Source organism: Mauremys reevesii, linkage group 26 (genome assembly GCF_016161935.1).
Source record: "Mauremys reevesii isolate NIE-2019 linkage group 26, ASM1616193v1, whole genome shotgun sequence".
Classification (NCBI taxonomy): domain Eukaryota; kingdom Metazoa; phylum Chordata; order Testudines; family Geoemydidae; genus Mauremys; species Mauremys reevesii.
Window position 1 is genome coordinate 3,282,236 of NC_052648.1, and position 9,986 is coordinate 3,292,221.

The 9,986-nt window shown below is 53.8% G+C and overlaps 1 protein-coding gene across 4 annotated transcripts in view; it reads left to right on the forward strand.

Annotated features, from left to right (window-relative positions):
- ARID3A (AT-rich interaction domain 3A) overlaps positions 1-5,397 on the forward strand; it is a 92,674-nt gene extending 87,277 nt beyond the window's left edge. For 3 of the 4 annotated variants that reach the window (XM_039515476.1, XM_039515474.1, XM_039515477.1), the window contains one exon: positions 55-5,397. The gene's annotated coding sequence lies outside the window, so the exon portion shown is untranslated. The remainder of the gene's footprint in view (positions 1-54) is intronic. The other variant, XM_039515475.1, reaches the window with a different exon arrangement.
- The last annotated feature ends 4,589 nt before the right edge of the window (positions 5,398-9,986 follow it).

The following is a 9,986-nucleotide window of genomic DNA, read 5'->3' on the forward strand; positions in this document are numbered from 1 at the left end:
CCCGCTCCCATTGACTTGCCCCTAATTCCATCTGGCTTCTTTTGAAAATCCCAGGCTTACCCTGAATCTGTGTTACAACTGATGCTGCACCATTGAGGGTCCTGCTTGCAGCTGCCTGCAGTTACCTGCAACTTGGCGTCAACACAAGGGACCGGCCGGCCTGTTACACTTGGTCTGTTTGGTATTTTTCTCGTGTGTTTGTTTAATTTCTCGGTGGAGGAAATTAACGTCGATGACTCCTCTGCTTCCCCACCCCATCCCCTCCCAGGGAACCCTGTTCCCAGGGGCTTACAGTACAATTCTCTCCCTGTAATTAGGTCCAGGGAGCATAATTTAATGAGCTCTGTGCTGTGTGCCATGTTCCTGATGTGAGCGTGGGGGCGGGGTTATTCTGGAGGAGAAACTCCATTTTAGAGACAATCGAGGGCTTGTTGCAGAATTCATCTGTCCAGCTGGGAAGTCTCCTGCAAGGTGCTGAGTGCCGTTAACTCCCACCGAAGCAGCTGCGTGTTGAACGTGCCCAGCACGTCTCAGGATCGGGCCTTAAGCGTGTGTCCTGCTGTAGCCATGTGTTTCCTCTGCCCTGTCCTGTGACACCAGAGCATCCTTACCTGCATAATAGCCCCGGCCCATAAAGGGCCTGATTCTGATTCTCGGCTGCTGTTATTTGCAGCAGCCAGAGGGTGGGCGTGAAGCGAAAGTGCTTTTGCACTGGTGCGAACATCTGCGCAAAGGGCAAAGCAATGGAATGGAGACGCAAAGCCTCCCAGCTTGGCCTCTCTTGCAAACAACGGGGGTGGGGCGCTCTGGATTTTTTTTTAACGACATCTTTTCCTGCTGATTTTTGTGCTTTTTCATTTGATAAACCGGCTCCCAACCTCCCCAGCCTGTTTTTCTAGTCACAAGCCGCTCTGACTGCCTCCAGCTCCCTGACCCTGCATTCTACCAGCAGCTACCAGCCAGATAGCTCACTGCTCTGCTGGAAACCAGCACAGAGAATCTGATCTAAAGGCAATACTATAATATAGAATCCAGACTGTACACGTGCCCTCTCTGCCCCCGTCCCACTACCTCCGCCCTCCCTGCTTCTTTCGCCAGATTCTAGATACTTGTCACACCTCATCATCTGCTCAGGGCTGAAACAGCAACCTGGTTCTTCGTAGGTTTCTTTTTCTTTTCTTTGGACAGGTGAAGAAAATAACCAGAAAAATCAGGTGTACTAGATAAAAGTCAGTGAGGTTCCTGCGGTGTCGTGGGCGAAAAGCAGATGTAAGGACTAGATATTTTCAGAAGGGCTCAGTGCTCTTTAGCGGCACTGCAACAAGTGGGCAGATTTTCAAAGGAATCCAGCAGGCTGGGCCGTGAGCGGTTTGTGAAAACTGAGCTGAGGTGTCACAACAGGAGCTGAGCACTCATGCTGTTCTAGCCCCAGTGGCGGGCATTGAGCATTTGAAAATATGGCCCCACACTCCAAGATTTTTACACCTCAGGCCTTTGGTGATGCCTGTGCTGCTAGGCGGACGAGGGTGGGAGCGCTGCCTTGAAGTATATTGTTGCAGTGATATTTTTAGAATGTGCACTGGGATTGTTTTTTTTTAATCTCCATAGTGAATGTTAAAGAGACACCATGGGCTCGCCGCATTTCTGTCTGAACAAGTTCCCCTGGCATTGCTGCAGCTAACCTGATGCTCCCTGAAGGAGATTAGAGACAGGACAAAATCCCTCTGGGTTATTTTTATTTTGTTTCCCTCTGTGCATCTGACAGCGCGTTGTGTGTGGTCAGTTTCACTGTTTTTCCCCCTCTACGGGGCCTGAGCCAAAGCCCACTTCAGTTTCCACTGACTTTGGTCAAGCCCCTAGCACCTCAGTTTCCCTTCCTCAGAGTGGATCTTAAGGGGATTGTGAAAGCAGGGAAATTGGCAGAGGGACTGCAGAGCAGGTGCAAAACCCTCTGCTGCCTCCAGGTCATTGAAATTGACAAGATCTCAAGCTGATTGGGTCCCTCCGTAAACGGTCCCTTAAAGCTCCCCTGAGTGGCTGCCCGAAACCAATGGTCACTGAACCCAGGTATTCGTGCCAGCAGATGCATCTCCCGTCTAACTGGGATCTAGCCAGGAACACCCTCTCGTGGAAACAGCAGGATGGTCGTGACCCCTAGGTTTTGTCATATACGGTGATTCTTCCTCTGGGGGTGGGGCGGGGAATATTGAAGCCGTAACACATTTTCTCGGCCAGGACAGTTTGTGCCAATATCATTATGGCAGTTAGGAGTGTGACTTTTTACCATTATAGCTATACCAGTACAGCTCCTAGTGCAGCTACAGGAAAGCCAGTATAAAGATGACTTATACCAGTAGAGCTGTTTCCCTTCTCCTACAGCAAGAGCACCTTTCTACCTGTGTAACTGCGTCCCCACTAGTGGGGTTATGCTGCTTTAACTATACCTGTCTACCTGGGGAGGGAGGAGCCATGAAGCTGCTTAACCGTGATTCAGAAAGAGGCTGGATTTAATCCTGTTAAATGTTAAAAGCCGTCTCCCAGGCTCTCTGGTTCAAGCGTTAATCAGCTTTGTCACGCACAGGGAGAGGGCACCCTCTGGAGCGGAGTGGAGATTTGTCCTCTTTCCGGCCTTAGACTTGAGAGTGGGCTCCTCTCTTTTCCCTGGGGAAATGTGACCACTACGGTGCATGTATCAGCTTTGCAGGGTACATACCTGGGATGCACAGGGTCCTGTTGAGCCCTGGTATAAGTGGGTGCAGCCTCTGTTGATTTCAGTGGACTTGGCATTTGCTTAGGCCACGGCTGACGCTGGTCTCCAGTGCCTGCCGTGGAAGAAAAGCGGCTGCTCCTGGACAGTGGGAAAGCACCTTTGTGAGTGTTGTGAGCTGTGTTCCGCTAAGTGGGATGCTGAGCCAGCCAGACGGGAATGCTGGCGGTTCCCTGTTCCCAACTAAACAGGCCTGGATCTGCTCCATTACACCCCTGCATGCCCAGCCACGGGGCCTCATTGCTCAGCTGTGGACCCGTTTTGCAATCCTGGGCATCCTCCCTGCCTGTTGGTCGCACACATGCCAGGAACCCCCCAGTAAACAGCAGGGCCTGGCTTGGCTACTCCTTGATTTCCCTGATTGCCGAGATCCTGGGAGGAGGTTGTGCCTTTCCGGGAGGTGCCCAGGCTTCTCAGGTGGCTGAAGGCATCTTGGCCTCCCGGAGAATCTGGCTAGAAAGGCGCTCTCTGTTCAGACTTGTCACTCAAGTGCCCCTTTGACCTTAGAGGCCAGGGGACGTGTATCCTCATCAAGCCGCTCCCCTCTGTTCCGTCCAGCCCGGCTGCTGCATCTTTTCTTTTTAACCCGGCAGCTGTTTTGTATTTAAAAAACCTCTCACCGATCTCTAGATTAAGGATGCTGCGGTAGCTCCTTCTGGAGCACCCGGGATCAAACCCACTGACGCCAACTCTCCCATTGACTCCGAGCGAGCCAGATTGATGTGCCTTTGCCCAGCCTGCTGCCAAGTTGCTTGTAGATGCACTCAGTGGCAATTAGCATCTCACTCCCTGGCCCCTTCTCCCCCCATGGCACTGCTGCCAGATTCCTGGCATGACAGTTCCTCCTTAGGCAGCACAGCGACAAGTCAGACCTCCGGTGGCTTCTATACCAAGAGCCAGGTGGGCATGATCTCCAAGGGGCGACCTTTTTAATGCCCTATAGGCAGCTCCTGCAGAGAATCCAAGCTAGCGTCCATCTCTCTCTGCCGCCGCTCAAGGGGGGGAGAATATGGAAGCAAGGGGATCTGGTGAGCGAGGACCAGCGGTCGCAGCAGGCCGCTGGCGATACAAGCTCCCATCATGGAGAAAGCAGGGTGTTTATAGAGGGAGGGCTCACTCGACTTCCTCAGCCAGCCGCCAGAATCCACTGAAGTCAACGGCACAGCTCCCACTGACTTCAGGGGGCTTTGGATGGAGCCTGGTGCCACTTGTGATTATAGATAGCTAGATCTGTACTTTAACAGACTGTTTCCGAATGCTCCCCTCTTGTCCTGTGCAGAGCACAGAAAGTTACGGCCCTTTGCCCCATTGCCATTTTCCTTCCCTGCCTGCTAGCCCCAAACGCCTTCTGTTTCCTTTTGCTGCGTCCTGGCTTTGGAAGCCTCCCTGGGATGCTGCCCTCAGAGCTCCGTTTTCATGGAGCCTGGGCAGCTTTGAAAGGGGAACGGCAAAGCTAAAGTGAAAAGTGGAGCTCAGCCCAGAGATAGGAGCTGGCTGCCCCCCACTAGCCGGCACAGTAACACGGGGTTTCATCCCTCCTGCAGACACTTCCTGGGTCTTGCCTCAGTCTGCCCCGAGTCACCAGAGCCCTTTGATGTGCTTGGCTGAATCGGGGGCTGTGTGTGTTTGCTGGCGTCCGATGTCACAGAGCGATGCAGCCTCGAGCGAACCAAGAACCACCCCTGCAGCCTGACAAACGGGACCGATTTCTAGCCTCCGTTCAGTTCCCCTTTCCGCTGGGCAGTTCGCCCTTTACGCTTCTGCCGTGGAATTGACTCTGCACGCCGGGACCAGCAACCCTGCTATCCCGCAGCCTACGTTCAGTATGCAACTCAGGCGAGATCAAAGATCCCGAAACCCTCTCTCGGTAGTTAGATAAAACGAAGGGTTTTCCCCTCTCCCACCTCCTCACTGCCAAAGCCTGTAGCTACAGAAGTCTCATGGGCACAGACTGTACGTCTGACTTCATCACTGAGGGGATCTGTGGCTGTTCTCTGCCCGTGTTGGGTGCAGGACCAGTGAGGGGGCAGCTCTGTTCTCCAGACGTCCCAGCCAGTCAGGGCCTTGAGGCTTGGCTCTGTGCCTGGCCTGGAAACGTAACCTCTCTCAGAACGAATGCGTTGCTCGCCTTGGATAAGGAGCCTTAGAAAGCGGGGTGGGTTGGGGGGGGGGGAAATTCTATATCAAATTCTATATCTCGTGTGTGTTTTGAGTGTGTGTATAAAGCAAAACCAACCAACCTTCGGGGTAAAATGTGTTTCTTATGCAATCTGGGCTCTCGGAGCAAGAGCAGGATTGTAACTCAGGGGAAAAAGACCCGCTGTCTGGATCTGATTGTACTGGGTACTGGGGGGAGGGAGAAGGGGCAGGGCAGGATTTGCTTGCTGTGTCATTTATTTTAAGTTCCAGTTATTTGGGGGGCATTTTGGAGGGGGGGGGGAGGTGTGATTTCTTAGCCCTGATTTTTTATCCAGGAGAAACTTGCCTTAAAGTTGCCCAGCACGGCGGGTGGGTGACCTGGGTTTCTCCCCAGCGCTGGCTCCGTAGGAGAGGCAGCTTTGCTAGGGTAGCTTCCAGCTTGTCTCTGCCCTGCTCTCGCTGCAGGAGGCCGTGCGGCCGCAAGGAAACCTGGCCCCGAGCACTACTGAGATACTTGACTTCAGAAAGGGCTGCATGCATCTGTGTGGGCCTGCTGCCGCGGGGCTGCGTGGGTGTGTGCCCGAGGGGGACCCTCAGATTCCACCCCGGGGACAGCTAGTGCGTGGAAAGGGCTTGTCTCCCACTCCACCTCGCCGGTGGGCACTGCTCTGCCTCTGGGCTGCCCCGGCTTCTGCCGGCAGCTAACGCAGCAGCCCCTGAGCAGGCCACACACCCGGGGAGGACGGGTGCAGCCCAGACAAGCCACAGGGCACCTCTGCATGCCAAACACTGGACAGCCCAAGAGTCATTCCCCACCCCCATCCCCTTAACTCTGGTTCGTGGCCCCCAAATCCCCACTAGCCCGGAGTTCTGCTGAGCCCACCCGCTCACTTCGGAAGGTCTGGCTAGGACGATGCCGTGGAGCGCTTGCCACTAGGACTCGAACGTGCTGTTTTAGGGCCTGCCTGGCTACCTTCACAGAGCAATCCGGCGGGATGGCCCCCAGAGGACTCTTCGTCACTGGTTTTGTGCTGGGGGTGGGGGGGTGTTTAGATTTTTAGTAGGTTTTGCATTTGTACAGTCCCTGTTTTATTCCTCTCCTCACCCCCCACCCCCCACCCCACTAATTTTTTGGTTGGGTTTTTTGATTTGGGGGGGGCAGGGAGAGCATATTACATTCAGCTTTTTTTCCTTTTTGCATATCGATTTTTAAAAAATGCAGTTTCTCTGGGGTTTGAAAGGCAAAAGGAATGAACACAGCTGCAGATGCAATTATACAGCATGCATATCTTAACTCAGGTAAAAAAAAAAAACACAAAAAAATGAATAAAAACCACATTCTACCTCTGATAACGGCGGGCCTCAGGCTGCCTGTCCTGGGAATCCCGCGGTGAAATATTTCAGTTTTGCAGACATTCAGGTATTAAAACTTTGTGATTATTAAATAAAATAAAATAAAAACACTGAAAGTTTACATTTTATAATAACATTATTATACAGATTGTATTTAAACTTCAGAATATTTAAGACAATTGTAACCCTGTAAAGTTGATGAAATATTAAAAACAAAAACAAAAATCTGACTTTTAAAATCAGCATCTGATTTCTTTATTGCGTTGCCTGGTCTTTATCCACAGGGTCCCTCCGTATTCGGAGAAACCTCTTGTAAAAACAAGCAGGGTTGCCACTGGGTTACTAGGTGTATTACGGTAGCACCTAGGAGCCCAACCCCTTTGTGCTGGGCCCTGTACATTATTAGGTATATTATGGATGTCGTGTACAATGCGCTAGATAGGATACAAAGACAGAACAAAGTGCCGGTCCCTGCCTCCAAGAACTTCCAATCTCAGCATAAGGCCAGAGACAAGAGGTGGCTACAGACAGTTGAGTACAAAGAAACAGTGCTAGGCAGCGTTGCCTAGCAGGGGGATCCCTTTCCAACAGGTATACTAGAGCAAAAAGCGAAATCGTGGGCTTGATTCAGAAATAGCTGGGTAAGGCTCTGCAGGAGGGCTGCCTAGCTGACCGTAGGATGGGCCTTTCTGGTCGTAATGTCTATGAACTCTTGCAATGTTTGGGGACGGGGAGGGTCTCTTAAACCCCCAGCTTCTCTGTGAGAATTTCCACTTCCAGTTACAACTCCCCCGAAAGGCCTCGCCCTCCTGGCTGTGGAGAAGAGCGTGGAAGGGAGGCTCAGAAAGCCTGCCCACCCTGTTATTTGTTCTGCTGTCTCATGGTTTTGCAGGCGGGGCTGGCATGATTTTGGGTTGACAACACGGAAAAGGAGATGGGTGGTCAGCAGACTGTGCTGGAGATCTGCAGGCGACTATCCTGGGACAACCCCCAAGGCTTGCCCCTTGGGTGGTCACGGGGGCCCTGATCCGGGGAAGCACGAATACACGTATGTGCTTAAGACTCGATGGGACTTGGAACCTGTGCTGTAAGTTACATCGGCTTCTCCTCCCTCCCTGCCTCCCTCTGCTTGGAAAAGGGCCCCCGACTCCTCCAGCGGTCTTTGCACCCACCAACCCACTGCCTTCATGCTCAAATCCCTCCAGCCTCCTCCCCACCCACCCTCCCTGGCTGACTCCTAAGAAGCTGTGCTGGAGGAGTGGATCCCTGCAGCTAGGGGGGCTGGCATGGGCGGGATTCTCCTTTGGACTCTGCAGGCCAGTCCACTGCCATGGAAGCAAGAGCTAGTCCTGCCCCTCCTTGGCCGCAGATCCATAAAGCTTTAGGTTGCTCTGCTGGAACCATCCATTAATACCCAGCACTTTCCAACCCCCCTGCTTTGCACAGCAGGAGGCTGGGTTGGGCTGAACCAAACTGGACCGATCTGCTGGGCTCTGTCACTCAAGCCTCTCTCCTTTCCCCCTTTATTTGGGCAGGGTAACGTCCCTTCCCTGGGGTCCAGCCCCTGGCTTTTATAGCAGGCTGGAGAGGGGTGTGGAGCGCTCAGGGAGGGTGGGATAAGACCCTGCACTTGTTAGCTGAGGATCTCAAAGGGCTTCATGGGGGCTCCAGGGATTAGTGCTTCATTTTACACCGGCAGGGAAGGGACAGAGGCCCAGAGAGGTGAGATGACCTGAGCCCCACAGCAGGTCAGCAGTGGAATTTAACCCAGGAGTCCTGGCTCCCAGTCCCCTGAACTGCAGTGCCGGAGCAGGGACTAGAACCCAGGAGTCCTGGCTCACCGTTAATTGCTCTAATCGCTGATCATGCTGCCTCCCTCACAGAGGAAGAGCTACACAGAAGGTTTCCCTAAAAGCTCCCTCCATGCCTTATCTTCACCCTTCCTTTCCCAGCCCCTGTCCTGCTCTCAATCCAGCTGGGGGTCCCTACGAATCGCTCCAATTTGGTGCCTGCCCCTTTTCTCTGCAAGGCCTCAGCTGGGGGGGGGGGGAATTCCCTTAAGGAGGGGCCCGGTAGAATCGAATAGGGAGGAATCCTCTATAGAAATTGCCCTGAACCCGTAGAGAATTGATCAGGGAGTGAAATCCTGGCAGCAGGGGTTGGAACCGTGGGCCAGCAGGGAGCTGATTCTCGTTCAAAAGGCCCGAGGGGGGTGGGGGTGAGAGGGGTCGGCTCCCACAGGGGGCTGTAGGGCAGGATGATCCAGCTGGCAGAGAGTCTTGAGCCGGGCGACCTGAGGCCACTCTGGCCCATCTGTGCTCAGTGTAGAATCCTATCGGCAGGCGCGGCAGCTGTCCAGCAGCAGGGGAGGATTCCAGCTCCCCCACCCCCCCCAAAGGAGCACGAATGCTGCACTCGGCCCCTTGCTGCCATCCCCAGAGCTATAGGGACAGGGTGGGGCTGAGGGCTGGAGTTCACCTTCCAGCATCCACCTGCTGGGCTAATCAGGGGCAGCATCCGCCAAGCTCCAGAGGCAGCTTGGTTTATTCCTGGGGCAAGAGTTTAACCCACCCCCTGCGGTGCATTAGGCAGTGAGTCAGGGACAGAGCTGGGGATAGAACCCAGGAGTCCTGCCCCACCTGGTGTCGTGCCAGGAGGCACCTGAGCCACCCCTGGAAGTTCAGTCCCCTGGTACTTTGTAGCCAGTTTCACCCAGCCTGGGTCAGCGAGTAAAGGAGGTGAGGGGGCTGAATGAATGAATGACAGCACGGGAGAGAAAAGCATTTCATATTCTCCCCTCCCTGGCACCGGCACGTCCTGCTGGGGGGAGCCAGCCATACCTCAAATGGGAGCTCGGCCAGGGCCGGGGGCTTAGGCCACAGGGATTCCCTGGGACAGAGTTTTAATTTTGAACTGGTTGTGATTCCCCCTTTGTAGCAGTGCCAGCTATTTCCTGGGCTGTTTTTGAGGCCCTGCATTCTTCTCAGAGGGGGCACCATGCACTAAGGCACAAGATCGGGAGCCAGGACTTCTGGGTTCTATTCGCAGCTCTGCCACTGCCTTTGCTGTGTCTCCTTGGGCAAGTCACTTCACCTCCCGCACACTCCGTTTTTCCCATCTAACAGAGATAGCGATACTGACCCGCCTTTGTACAAGGCTCTCAGAGCTCTGCAGCTCGATAGCTCCCATTCATAGGGAGCCCTCCTCTTCCTGAAGGATCCCTTAGCATGCAATATAGCCACACAGCACCATGAAATGCAGCCCCCCATCCCCCGAATGAAACACGCTCCCTGACAGCAAAGGGAGGGCACCAAAGGCACCAGGACAAACCTTCCACCGAGCCCCGTCGGTTCTGCAATGGCCTCACGTTTAGAGTCTCAGCTGAAAGCCTTGCATGCTCTAAAGGTCCCAGCGTCGTGCACGACACTATCAGACCTCGGCAGGTTCCATTTGCCTTAAGGCCCTGGCCAAAATTTCCACCTCCCGCCATTACCACTGTGCATTGTGCTGTGAGCCCCGTGGGCTCTGACCCTGCAGCCCACCCGTGGCTGCGTTTCTGTAGGTGTTGGATAGATATATGGCAACAAACCCTCCACTCTCAGACCCACGCTGCCTTCAGAGGACTTGTAAGCTGATGGTTTGTAAAGTATTTCAAAGAGGAATATTATTACACTGGGGAGGCCTTTGTCTTAATCCGCAAGAGAAACCTGATACACGCGAGTGTTGA